This window comes from Microcaecilia unicolor, chromosome 4 (genome assembly GCF_901765095.1).
Source record: "Microcaecilia unicolor chromosome 4, aMicUni1.1, whole genome shotgun sequence".
Classification (NCBI taxonomy): domain Eukaryota; kingdom Metazoa; phylum Chordata; class Amphibia; order Gymnophiona; family Siphonopidae; genus Microcaecilia; species Microcaecilia unicolor.
The window spans coordinates 317,770,918-317,785,353 of NC_044034.1; positions in this window are offsets into that span (position 1 = coordinate 317,770,918).

The window sequence follows — 14,436 nt, forward strand, 5'->3', positions numbered from 1 at the left end:
CCTTTCCTGTCATTGGGTGAACCAATCACCGCTTAAGCACTGACAAGAAGGGTGACATTTAGCAATGAGCTGTGGATTTTAATGCAGCAGTAATTTGCATGCACATTGAATACTGCATCCCAAGGCCTTTTCCCAGCATTAATTTCACAGTAGAGTCACGGCTCTACCGTGAGGTTTGCTGCATCTGCCTCTGTGTTCTCTACAAGTGGTGACAACATTTCCTGGATCAACATAAAAATTATCCAAAAAGGGGGTAGGAGTTATGAAAGAAAGGTGATATGAGACTTTACGGTTCTCTTCTTCAGATGCCACTGACTCAATACAATGTTGGATAAATCTTACATTGGGCTCACTGCCTGCACAAGAAGTATTTCCAGAAAAGCCACCAGAGTACGGTTCATCCAACCAGATTTCTATTTTGTGTGGTACTTTGCTGACACTGATATGGGGAGGTCTTCCCACGCACTGGAAAAAGCTTGCCCATACTGTATATACCAAAGTTTAAAAGATCATTGGAAAGAGAACTGAAGGAAGAAAAGGAGTGCAATGTACAAAGTTGCACGGGGACAGAAATCCAACTCATCCCCGCCCGTCCCCACTGGAATCTAACCCATCCCCATCTGTCCCCGTAGGGAATCTAACCCGTCCCCGTCTGTCCCTGTGGGGAATCTAACTCATCCCCGCCTGTCCTGTGGGGAATCTAACTCGTCCCTGCCCATCCCCTCAATAATTTAACCTGTCCCTACCCCAGTCCCGCAAGAATTTAATGGTACATTTTAAAAAATTCCTGTCGGCTCTCTCAGTCTCTCTCTGGGTTTGATTCGCAGCACTGCAGGCAAGGAAGGAACGGAAGTTGGAAGTTGGAACACTCTGGTGCACACATGTAAGACTTCTCTGATTCACTGGCACTGTGTGCTAAGAGATCGCCACATGCACGTGCCAGTAGGTCAGGTGACATCTGATGCTTGTGCCTATGTCAGAGCTGAGGTCTGTGCAAAAGCCCGGGAACAGAGAGGATTAATAGTAACATAGTAAATAACAGCAGATAAAAACCAGAACGGTCTATCTAGTCTGCCTGGTAGTCATAATCATGATCAATTCATGATTAAATCAACAATGAATGTAATATTATATACTTGATTATGGTCTTTCTGTGGCATTTCTGGGACATAGACCATAGAAGTTCGCCTGGCCCTATCCTTACGTTCCAACTGCTGGAGTTGCCCTCGAAGCCCACTCCAGCCTATTCATCTTCTCATTTGCGGAACACAGATCATAAAAGTCTGTCCAGCACTATCCTCATGTTCCAGCCACTAAAGTTGCTGTCTAAGCCCTTTCCAGTCCATCTGTCCCTGCCCAAAAATTTATGTCAGGGAAACCACTTGTCCTTTAAGAAGACAATCTCTGAACACAAGAGCTGTTTGAAAAAAATCTAGGATTGAAGCCCCGATTGTACTACATTGCCTGGAAATGGGACACAACTTTTCTTTGTTACAAGTTTGTGCAGTCGATTATATTCCTACGGACTCCCCCAATAGACTTAGAAAATTATTACAGAGGGAACAATTTTGGATCTTCTCATTAAAGACAGAGGAACCCTCAGGATTAAACCTGAGATTGGAGTGGAGGAGTTTTTTCTGACTAAGTTTTTTTCGGACTTTAAGCTTGACTTTAATACTCAGAGGGATAAATAAAAGGGTGGGACTATTTTTGGTCATGCCATACTATTGTTGACAGTCACATCATTAGAAGATAGCTTGAATTTGGAGAACAGACGATATGACGCTATTGATTAGCAAATGACGTTTTGTGGGAAAGGAACATATGAATGATTAGTATATGACATTTGCTGTAAATAACCTCATAGGATATGACATCACAGGATATTGAGTCTTAATCTTATAAAGAAAGAACGCCACGGCCATTTTGGTGGGGATCCCATAGCAGGAAGATTGAACGTGTTTAAAACTATTGGCAAGTACTTCTTTTTAACTATATACTCCAGTTTTTGACTCCATGGATCAAGTTTGTTTCTGTATTTTGTATTTTAAATGCACATATTTTTGTTTATGCACTTTAATGATTTTGTTTAACACAATTTTTTTAAAGTCACCTACGCTTTGAGACAGCTACGTACAGCAAAACTCTGGCCAAAGTCGGTGTGATTGACCAACCACATACACATTGTTTGCTCACCAGCATTTTGAAGTTTAAGTTAGGTAGTCTTTTACTTCTTTTTGTGGATCCATCAACAGTCAGTTCTGTGAAGTTTAGCATTTTGAATCATAGAATTAAAGGGGGGTTTTTTATGCCAGTGATGAGAAATATCCCATTGATTTTCCTCAACCCTTGTTTTTGAAAACATTGATTTGGGTTGGAGATTGGGTTGGGTTCAGAGGCGTTTCCCCTTTTTCTTATTTAAGGTTTAATGCACTTCACAGAACTATAGTTTTGCTAAAGTATTTTTGCCACCTTTCTAGAGAGATTGTTTTGGTGAATCAAATGCTGATTTATGCCACTTTTTAGATAAGTACATAAGTACATAAGTAGTGCCATACTGGGAAAGACCAAAGGTCCATCTAGCCCAGCATCCTGTCACCGACAGTGGCCAATCCAGGTCAAGGGCACCTGGCACGCTCCCCAAACGTAAAAACATTCCAGAAAACGAGCCCCATAGGCACCTTAGGCACCTTTATATCTTTATTTAATTTCATTTCTGTTATGCTTTCAATCAAACTGAATTACTTAAAAACAGAAAAAATATAAAACAAATACATATAAAATGTTACAAAACTTCCCTATCAAATTCTCAGCAATCGCAGTTAAAATTAAGGTGTGTACACTTATTTTATATGTATCTGTTGCTGTGTGTTGTATGAAGTGTCATATGTTCTTTTGTTATTTGCAGAGAAATAAAATGTATGTTGATAAGTGGTCTATAAAGTATTTTAAATAAATCTAACCCTGCTCAAAAGCAGGTATTAATGTTTGCATGTAAAGTACATGTATGTGCATGTATTTTATAACACAAGTAAATCATGACTCTGCCCATGCTCTACCCAAACTCCACCCCAGAACACGCCTACATATGGGTCATGTAAGAGTATATGCCTTCTTGGCATCATACATGTGTTTCTGTGCATGACCCACACATGAAAAATCTTTTGTAAAAGTACATTCTAAATCACCTCTCTTTAAAATAATGCCCTATAAGTGAATGTAAACCTTTATAATTTTAATCAAAAATGTTTAGCAATGAACTATTGATATGGCTGGATAGGCCTTGATGAATGGACAGAAGTTCATATTCAGATAATTATATTGGCATGAAACATTTACATGTATTACCACAGCAATACATTTTATAAAAGGACAACTATCAAAAAAATCACAAAAGGTACCTATTTGAACCCTATTTTATACAGTAGCCCCCTAATTCTATCAACTTTTGCACCCAAATTAAGGCTTAGAGTGCAAATTTGAACATGCAATTTATAGAATAAGGAAGTCTCGCGAGACCTCCACTTGAAGTCTCAGCAGCCATTTTGAAGTGGTGCACTGAGCAGATCAGTGGGCAAGAAAGAGTGGGGTTCTTTCCTGCCCCAAAGAGACCACCCCTAGACCACCAGGGCACATTAAGGTACATTCAGGGAGGGGGCACACAGGCTGGAAAAAAACTACTCAGACCCCCAACAGTTCCCTAAAAAGGAGGACATGTCTGATGAAATCTGAACGTATGGTAACCCTACCTATCAGTCCTTAATCATCTCCACATAGTCTCTTCAGCTGCTTTCTATTCCATTCTGGAACATACATGCAGTGAAAGTTCTGCCAGAAGTGAGGCACGCCTGCTCCCATTTCTCCTGCCTGGGGTATATTGTTCCCCAAGCACTCCTACTTGTTCCCTGTTTGGGAGCTCCCTGCAGACACCCACTGCCATGTAGCAGAGGCTTCCAATCATCACACACTGCAAACGTCTCCTGCCTTGGTACCTAGGACATCCCCCTCGGTGCTATGCGTCTCGGGGGGGGGGGGGTCACAATAGTAATGTCCCAGTTTCTGGGGCTGGTCCAGGGGAGACTCACTCACCCACAGGAGGTTACTGCAGTGGTGTAACCAGATGGCAAATTTTGGGTGGACTGATGGGTAGAATTGCTGGACATGACACATGTCCTCTCTACCCCCATCCCCCACCCCCTCAAAAATTAAAAACTTTTGCTAGTGTGGATCTCCAAACCTCTTCAGCTGAAGACATCAGCAGTCTACCATAACTCCCTTCAGTCAACCACTACTGTCTGTGGCAGTGTTCCTAGCCACTGATGCTGGCACCCCACGCATGCTCGGTTCTTGCACATCAACTGAGCATGCATGAGAACTAAGTGGGCACAGGATGCTGGTGTCAGTGGCTCAAGTTTGACGACTGACTGCTAAGTTTGTCTGAGGAGATTAAAGGCAGGCTGCTGATGTCTTCAGCTGGCAGGTCTTGGGGATCCCCACTAGATACACCAAGGGTGCACTGCTGCTGAGCCAAAAGTAGATGGGGAACCCTTCCAGGCCTACCCATGGCTACATCCCTGATTTACTCACAGTCCACTGCAGTGATTGTGCACATGTGTAAAAAGTGTGCACATACTTTTTTCTAGGTGGACTTTGCTGAATTTTTGAAAGCGAAAATATACTCCTAAGAACATAAGAAAAGCCATGCTGAGTCAGACCAAGGTCCATTGAATCCAGCACCTTGTCTCCGGCAATAGTCAGTCTGGGCCACAAGTAACCGACAGATCACAAAAAGTAAATCTATTTCCCATAGTTCGTTTCTAGGGATGAGCAATAGTGTGTTTGGTGCTAGATCATGTAGAAGAACATGGGAGTAACTGTAAGAATGAGCTGTTGCAGCATGAACAATATTGGATGTATAATCTTAATACCAGGAACCATGAGGTCTGAATCAGAAGATTGAATGGCATTATTTCTATTAATTCAAAGCTCCAGTTTATGTGTATTTGTTTGAAGCTTATAACACATCCTTTTCTTTTTTTCAGAGCATGGTCCTATGATTCCCTGATGCAGCACTAGAGTGCAACACCGGCCACCGTCGGTGGGACCACCACATTCTTGTTTTTGATTCTTTTGCCACACTTTGAGCACAGATAAGTGTCTTTATTTTTGTTTGCTGTGCACATTTAATCACATGAGAATTGTAGTAGGAAGGTATTTTATGCCGATGAGGTAATTGCCCTTAGAGTCGGCTGACATATTTGATCAAGAAGTCTGGGCTCCTTCCTAATACATTTATTTAGTGGAACACGTAGAGCATCACATTTGAAATTGATGTTTGAGCGCAAAATTTAATTTTTTTGATGAAGAGGTTTATGCTTATATGTAATTTGTCTCTTCCTCCCTCTATTTAATTTGGAATATTTATTAGCAATGGCTCTCCAAAGTCTACCTGGCTAATAATTTCTACTATTAATATTACAGCAGAAAATCTATGCATTTTCATTTACACCTGCTTTTTAACATGTACAGATATTTCTGGCTTCATTTGTGTGCACACAGTTGAAATTTCAGAAGTATGCACTAGTGGAAAAAACTAACCCCACCCCAAGGAATGCCTCCACTCAGTCAAAGTAAACTTATGGGCATACAGCCTATTTCAGCAGGAGAAGCACTCCTTTAGAAAATGACCTTCTATAACTATGAATAATCCAGGTTAGAGTTACCAGACAGCTCCAAGTTACCAGACAGGCTGAACAGGCCCTGCTTTTGCACCCATTGCACCTATGGATGTCGAGTACCAATTTCTCTAAGAAACAAAGCAGCAATGGGGCAAAAGTGGACCCAGCTTAGCCTGCCTCTGTCTGTAGTCAAAGAAATGGGCACAAGAAGCAACCTGGTGGGGACACAGGAGGAAAAGAAGGAAATGATTCATAGTCACATGCTTAGAACTTTGATTTCCTCTCAGCCCAAGATTCCTAGATAACCAGCTGTGCCCCCCCCCCCTCTCCCCTCCTTCCCTCAAATTATGAATCAGCATTTGCTGGCAAGTGGAAAGTATTAATTAATACCTGCTGGATGCCGAGGGAAACAGCGCCCATCTCAAACAAGCCCAGGCTGCTAGATAGTGAACAAGGCTCTCTAGCATACCAGAGAGATTACACCCATATCAAACTTTTATCTCTATGACAAACAACTCACAAAGCCAAGCCCATCACTGGAATGCAGTTCAAACGGAGCAGGGTTAACTCCAGGATTTAATGAACTAATAAAGCTATTTAATCTGGGGTATATGTATGTGTGTGTGTGTGTGAAAGAAAATAAGATTTCTAGTTAAAATGTTCAAGATACTCTTCTTCTTTTTTCCAATTACCGCGAGGGTGGGCGGGACTCAATGTGGGAAGGCCCAATAACGTTGAAGAGATTTTTAGTAGCAGGGCAGACGCGAGGCGCTGCCTGTCACTCCGGCGCTTCGAAATTGTTTTTTTAAAGGTAGTGAGGGTGGTGGGCGGCAGGAGAACGGAGCTGGTAGGTGGGTCGGGGGGGGAGGGACTCAGATGGGAGAAGGGTGTGGGGTGGGGGTTCTCAGGTGGGGGAAGGGTGGGGTGGGGAGGTGGTTCTCAAATGGGAAGGAGACTAAGGTGGGGAGGGGGTTCACGGATGGGAGAAGGAGGTGAGGAGGTCCTTGGATGCTTGAAGGGGACGGATGGGGAGGGGACTGGGGTTCTCGGATAGGAGAAGGGGACTGGCACTGGGGTCTGAGAAGGGAACATATGGGAAAATGGGGGCCATGCCTAGGGCTGGTGGGAAAATGGGGCATGCGTGGGTCAGGTGGGAGAATGGTTCTGAAAAGGGGGGCCCTAATACAAGGCATGTGGATGAAGGGGGCTGGAACTGGGGGCTGAAAAGGAGGGTAGGTGGGATAAGGGGGCTAGTACTGGGACTGGAGGCTGAAAAGGGGCAGGGGCTGAAACTGGGTACTGGGGGCTGAAAAGGGGACAGGGAGAAGTGGCTGGGGGGTTGAAGCTCGGGACTGGTGGGAGAAAAGGGCTGGGGCTGAAATGGGGGACTGGTGGGATAGTGGGGCTGGAACTGGGGGCTGAAAAAAGGGGCGGAGAGAGGGGCAGATCCTGGATGGGGGAGCGAGAGGGAGGGCAAACCCTGGATGGATGGGAGAGGGAGGGCAAATTGTGGATTGAAGGGGCAGAGAGAAAGGGCAGACAGTGGATGGAAGGGATAGAAAGGGCAGACAGTGAATGGATGGGGGAAAGAGAGAGGGCAGACAGGGGCAGATGGTGGATTGATCATGGAAGGGGCAGAGATAGAGGGCAGATGTGGATGGAAGGGGCAGGGAGAGAGAGGGCAGATATTGGATGGAGGAGCAGCAGAGAGGGCAGACACTGGATGGCAGAAAGAGACCGAAGACAGATGCTGGATGGAAGGAAGACAGTGAAAAGAAGATGAGGAAAGCAGAAACTAAAGACAACAAACTGTAAATAAAATAGATATTTTTATTTTTTTGCTCTAGGATAAAGTAGCATTGTAGATGTGTTAATAAATGTTTATAATAGAACATGTAAACAAGGTAATCTTTTTATTGGACTAATTTTAATACATTTTGGCTAACTTTCGGAGAACAAAACCCCCTTCCTCAGGTCAGGATAGGATACTGTAACAGTACTATACTATATTGACCTGAGGAAGGATGTTTTGGCCTCTGAAAGCTAAATCTATTAGTCCAATAAAATGGTATTATTTTATGTTCTATATTTGTTTTATTTCTATTTGTTAATTTGTAAAGTGGTGATTGGTATTTGTTATTTTTTTTCAAATTTACATCTGCTGTCTTTATATTTTGCACAGTACTAGGGGACATTTTCTGTTTCTGTGGTGTTGCATTGTATGCAAAGTCTGGCATCTTGGGGGTTCAGTTTAATTTTTGTCTAAATAGAAAGTTTAAATATTACTACTTATTCTATAGTGGATTAGGGTGTATCTGTGTTTGTGAAAAAGACATGGCTTTCAGTTGGCATTGACTGTGCAGGATCGACGATCTGTACTATTCTGTCTGGTTTCATTTTACAATAGGTGAATTGATGTTCTAGTGCTCACTGTAGTGTTTTAAGATGTTTTCCTTTTCTTTGTGTGATTCATAGAAATGACTGCTTATGGTATGGTAGAATTGCTCTATAGGTCCTGAGTGCTTTGTATTCTCGGCATACCTAGTACTGGATTTTGTAGGGGGGTGTTAAAAAATGACCGGGAGCGAGGAAGGGGGTCCTTGGAGCTGGGAGCCCTAGATGGGGAAGCCCTGGAACTGGGGGCCTTAGAGCTTGGAGGGAGCGGCCCGGGAGCTCGGAGGGAGGGGTGGCTGGCCCTGGAGCTAGGGTGGGGGTGGAGCTAGGGTGGGGGTGGAGTTAGGATGGGGGCAGGGCTACGGTGGAGCCCCATCAAATTGGTCTGCATAGGGCCCCATACTTGCTAAGACCGGCCCTGATGAGAGGTATAATCCTATCATATTTTGAAGCCCTACAAATAATACGGGCAGCTGTATTTTGTATCATTTGTAACCGTTTTATATTGATATTTGTAAGGCCTGCATAGATAATATTGCAGTAATCCAAACGTGTCATAATATATACATATGTTAGGGTACTATAGTGAATCTTTGTCAATTGAATTTCTAATTGAGGGCAATTTTTGTAGATGATATAAAGATTTCTTTACTATCTCAGATATCTGCTCATTAAATGATAGAGCTGAGTCAATAATGACTCCTAAATATCTGAAAGATTGCACCGTTGGTATCCGTTTATTAAACAGTGTAGGTATTATGGAAGGAACTACTTCACTACCTGTTATCCAAGATGTAACAGTCTTATCTTATCCCCTCCTGTTCTCTATGTAAAGTCCTCCCACTATCTCACACTGCCAGGATCATGCTGTAAGCTATTCTGTTTTTCTGCTGGGGCCAGAGGTTTGTCCATTCCCCCCCCCCCCCCCCCCCCCCACACACACATATAGTGTTTTACGCCTGCCCATATACTTATCCCCTACACTACTTGCATATCTTGCTTGTGGAGCTCTCGTCTAAAATTTTGAATTGGGTAGGAAAACTCTTCAGAGAGATGTGCTTTATGAGCTGCCTTTGCCTCTTTCAAGGAGTTTTCCAATTGGTTTCTTATCTGTAGGGACTGTTGTTTAGCTCTAGCTCCCAGTTACATGCACTTTCCCCGTATCACTATTTTCATGGTTGTCCATACCATGATCTCTCCTACTTCTCCCATGTTGTTCAGTTGAAAATAATCCTCTAGGTATTGTAAACAGCTACGCTTACGCCCAGTATTCGGTGCTTCTCTGAGAGTTTGATGGAAATAGTCGTGACCAACTCCCAATTTCCACACCACTGAGCATCAGGAGCTGTACAGGTCACTAACCTCACCTTTCACTCCCTTGGAATGAAAGGGGGAAAAAAAACTAAAAGTTGGATTGATCCTGATTTTGGAAATAACCAAACTTACTGGTGTAATTAAGAAAATTTGAATTTATTGTTTTATAAAGATGTAAATCTTAATTAAAATATCATTAATTAACAAATAAGACTAGACTTTTGTCTCTGGTACCAGTTTTCTTCATTTTTTTAAACATCTTAACAAAAGAATAAGCTTTTAACATTGTATCATTCCTTTCTTTTACAGAACACACCTTTGCAATCAGCAAATCAATAGCAATCGGATAAGTAAAGTTTCTTAGTTTTTCCCTCTGCTTCAATTTGTCTCTTTTCCTTACACTTTAAGATTTCAATTTCTTAATAACTTGTACTAAAGGCCCGGTCTAATAAGTGAATTTTGTGTTCTATACTTTCCTTAAGAGGGTAGTCATTCAGTTTAAACAGTTTCTTTGTATCTGTATCATGTAAATATTACTATTAAGAATTTGATTCTTTGTTTTTCTTTCCCTTTACAGGTATTTCTAGGATCTTCACTCCAGGGAGATTCTAGGTATGTATGTTCTCAATGAGTTTTTTTTATTTGTATTCCTTCAATTCCCTTTTTCCTACAGAATAGTTGTTCTCCGCCGTTCAATCTTCTCACTACACCTCACTCTTAACAAAAATAACCGGAGACAAAACCCTGTCTTCCTATTTCTATTTTTTTATAGGGAATTTCAACTACTAAATGATCTTTAACAATTAAACTGTGGCCCACTATCTCAAATAAAATAACATTAATTTAAAATCCCTTTCTTTTTCAGACCTATGCTATATTTTTCTTTTCCCTAAGCTATATCAGAGTGCTTGATTCCATTAAGACACACTGTGCAGCTTCCAACATTCTGCTGACAGGCTCCCTCACCAATATTCTAACCTTGGTACTCACTGCACACACACAGACTAAAGGTTCTGGTTTCCCTTTTCAGCTGTTTAATGTCACTTTCACACCTCACCATCTCACTCACAGACTTCCCAAACATCCCTCATTCAATAGTTTAATTTAATCTCTCATCCTTTTACTTGTCTTCCAATACAATCCCTCCAACCCCTGAAATTTAATAGGAAACCTATCCTCTCTATTCAAACACACACTCCTTATAGCTGCAGTAGTACCTCCAACCATTAAAATTCCTTTAAAATTTTTCTTTTCTCTTTCTTTCACTAAAATCACCCTTCACCTGCTCACACACAGCACAACAGCTCCTCTCACCTTGGTAATCAAAAGCACTAATCACACAGTTAAACTCAATTAGTTCTCACTCGAAGTCTTACAGTCTAGAAACACAGCCAAATGTCCTTCCACATCACTTTCAGTCTAAGCCCAAATATTCCCTTATATACCAATCTATTCCTAAATCACTTAACCACTTTTTCCTATTTCTCTCTCAGACCCTTCAAAACACATCTACTCCCTCTCAGTGCTCAGCTTCCTCTGTTAACTGCCAGCTGCTGTTACCAAGCCAACAGAAGCTCAGGTCTCAGCAAATTCCAAGAACCTGTGCTGCTAGCCACAATGGAACTCTAGGACAACTTGGGTAATTTAATGTATTTTATTAACCCCTCGGGTTACAGTATCTCTAGCTCTGCCCTATATTCTTCCTTCTGTAGGAGGGCTTTATTTAGGGCCCAGGCACTCAAACTAGTTCTGGTCTTTCTGCCCCTTTACAGGTATAGATTTACTGAAGCATGATCTGAGCTAGTGATTAGACCTATCTCACAAGAGCTTATCATGTTCAAAAGACACTGGTCAGCTAGGAAATAGTCTATCCTGGAGTCAATGTTGTAACTGGAGGTGAAACAGGTAGCAGAAGAATCAAAAAGACCCTCGCAGTCACAAAGACACACCACACATAGCGAAGTTGACACAGGAATGGAGACTAGACAATGTTCACAGGAACAAAAGTTTATTCAAACACATTCAAGACTCGACACAAGTTGAGTTTTGGTCTATATGACCTGCATCAGAAGTCTAAAAAATGGGAACATATAAAATACATACAATATAAATAAATCAACTAATAAATAAATAAACTAACATAGTAAAAAATTAATATAATTAAATACAATATGAATAAATAATTAAGGGCCCTGTTGCTAAACTGCGCTGTAGGCGCGCTAGCGTTTTTAGTGCATGCTAAAAATTAGTTCACACTAATCCTGTGGGTGTCTCTAGGATTAGCATGTGCTAATTTTTAGCACATGATAAAAATGCTAGTGCACCTTAGTAAACAGGCCCTAAGTCAAAAGAACAATAACACTATTTAAAAAACCATAAATATTTCATATACACCTAATACTAATAGTCAATTAAAGCAGATAAAAGAGTGACAAAAGGGGGTACATAAAAATGAATCTAAAATAAGCTGTAAACTTAGGTCTAAAACTCTTCATAGTTAATGATTAAAAACATTTACAGACATAAAAATTATATTGATAAAAACAAATGCATAAGAATACAAAACAGAAACACAAAAACAAGAAATTGGATCTTAAAATATATTCATAGAAGTAAAGGGTTCTCACTATCAATATGAACAAGTGTCTTAATCTGTGTAAACAGCCACCAAGGCAAAGATATCCATAAAAAATGCAAGTACCTTCTATAGGATGTAGTGAAACTTCTAGGTTCCAAATTAAAACAAAAGCCTATAATGAATCAAAAGAAACATAGCTTATCATGATGTTTCGAACATGCAAGCTCAGTGTTCAAAATCTGTATAATGCAATAATAAAAAAACGTAATAGAAAAAACTTACAAGGAATTATATATGCCTAAAGAAGCAGCCGATACAAACTCAAAAGAAGAAGGGAATAAATGTGATGAAATGTGCCCAGAAAGTGAATAAATGCTAGAAGGCTGCCATATTCTCTGTTTATTTCTCAATTTCTTTCCTAATGATTCCTAAAATTCTATTTGCTTTCATAGCTGTACTTTTGATCAGTTAAGCAGTAAATTTGCAGCAGTGCTTTTTTTCTGAGTGTAACTGAAACCAAGAATGACCTGGGTTTAAATTAGAACATAAGTATGAACTTTATAAGGCACGACCAAAACCCTGCACATGTGAGAGTAATTTAATAACAGGGTGTCTAGGCACCTCTGTGCCTTTACAAAATAGTTTACCCAAAAATTCCCACAGAAAGTTACACCTGTTCTGAGACAGTTGTGCGTGTGTGCTGGTAGGAACTGGTGTATATGTACTTTGTCAGCAGGCACCTCTTCGTGCTGTCCACTTTTGTCTCGACACCTCTCAGTGCTGTCCGCTCTCTCCGCGACACCTCTCCGTGCTGTCCTTTTTCACCCACACAATTGGGGCTAATCCATCACCTTAGGAGAACTGCTTTTGCTTATTTGTAACAAGTGATTATTTACAGTACTATTTCCCCAACGGTATCAGAGAAAACCAGTCTGCCTGCTGTATTACAGCTGCTAGTCTCTGTGCACCTTGTTTCACTTCTCCCACACTCAAAAATCCATAACCATTCAGTTTTAGAATTAGTTAATGACTTGGGATAAACCTGTGGTTCAGTCAATTCCTCTTCTCCTTTCTCTTACTGCCTAGGAGGTAGAGGCATTTTCACTTTTCTCTCCTAGTTCAATCTCCTCCCACTCCATGGAGTCTTCCCCCACCCTCTCTCCCAGGTGCTGCTCCTCCACCTCCCAATCACCTCCTGACTTTACTACCTGCTGGGAGTTGTAGTGCTGTTTCTCTTGTTCTCTCCTCCCTTGCAAGTGCTGCTGGGTTCTGTAGTTCTCTTCCCTTCTTGCAAGTCTCCTACCCCCTTTTCCCGTCAGAGAGTGCTCTTCCTTTCTTGGCTTACTGCCCCTGTCAGCTCTTCTCTGCTTTCCCTCTACATCCTCCTTACAACTTGTATAAGTGCTGATCCGGCACCAGCTCTACCCAGGGTCGCCGAGAGGGGGGGACAAAATTCCCAGGGCCTCCAAGGGGGGCCTGGCGCCGGGGTCAGGCCACTGGCGCTGCAGTCCCCGGTCTCACCTGCCTGCCTCCTCAGCTCCGGGCCCCCCTGCATTCGAAGCAGCAGTCACAAATTGCCTCCCTTCGGGCCTTCCCTCCCTGTGTCCCGCCCTCGTGGAAACCGGAAGTTACACCAGATGAAGGTGGGACACAGGGAAGGAAGGCCAGAAGAGAGGCGATCTGCGACTGCAGCTTCGAATACAGGGGGCCCGGAGCCGTGGAGGCAGGTAGGTGAGACCGGGGATTGCAGCGGCAGAGGGAGTGATGGGGGGCGGCAGCAGCGGGGGGAGCGGCAGGGGAAGTGACGGAGGGCGGGGGTGGTGGCGGCAGCGGCAGGGGGGGTGGAGACGGGGCAGCCTTGCCCCGGGCCTGGACTAGTCTCTCAGCGGCCCTGGCTTTACCCCTTTTTGACCTAAATATATAGAGGTGGGTAGCCTTTATACACAGAGGGCCGCAACAATATGTAATGTTGGAACTGGAAATGCACAGAGCTCCACAGACCTTCAATGATAAATAAATAAGTAAAAAAATTTAATTAAAAATGATGGAAACAAACTACTAGAGTGGCTATTCTAAAAATTGAAACCTAATAATAGAACTACCGTGAAACAGTATCAAAAATATACACATTTAACAGCACTGGAATTTCCACACCCCTTTTTTTTACTTGTGCGTAAAATTTAGGTGCAGACCCCACACCTAAATTTACCTGAGTAAATTCCAATTAAATCTAATTAGTGCCAATAATTGCTTGTTAAACATCCAATTATTGGCACTAATTACCTTGTTATTCAATTAAATTTTGTGTGTGCAATTTTGGCGACTTTTATCAAATTAGAGGTTTACAGTGTGAGCACTTACAGCAGCCCTAGAGGTGATGCAAATGCCCCCCACCATGCATAAATTATAGTGTTCTATAACTTACATACCTGTGCACCCCACCCATGTTCCGCCCAAGCTCACACCCACTGC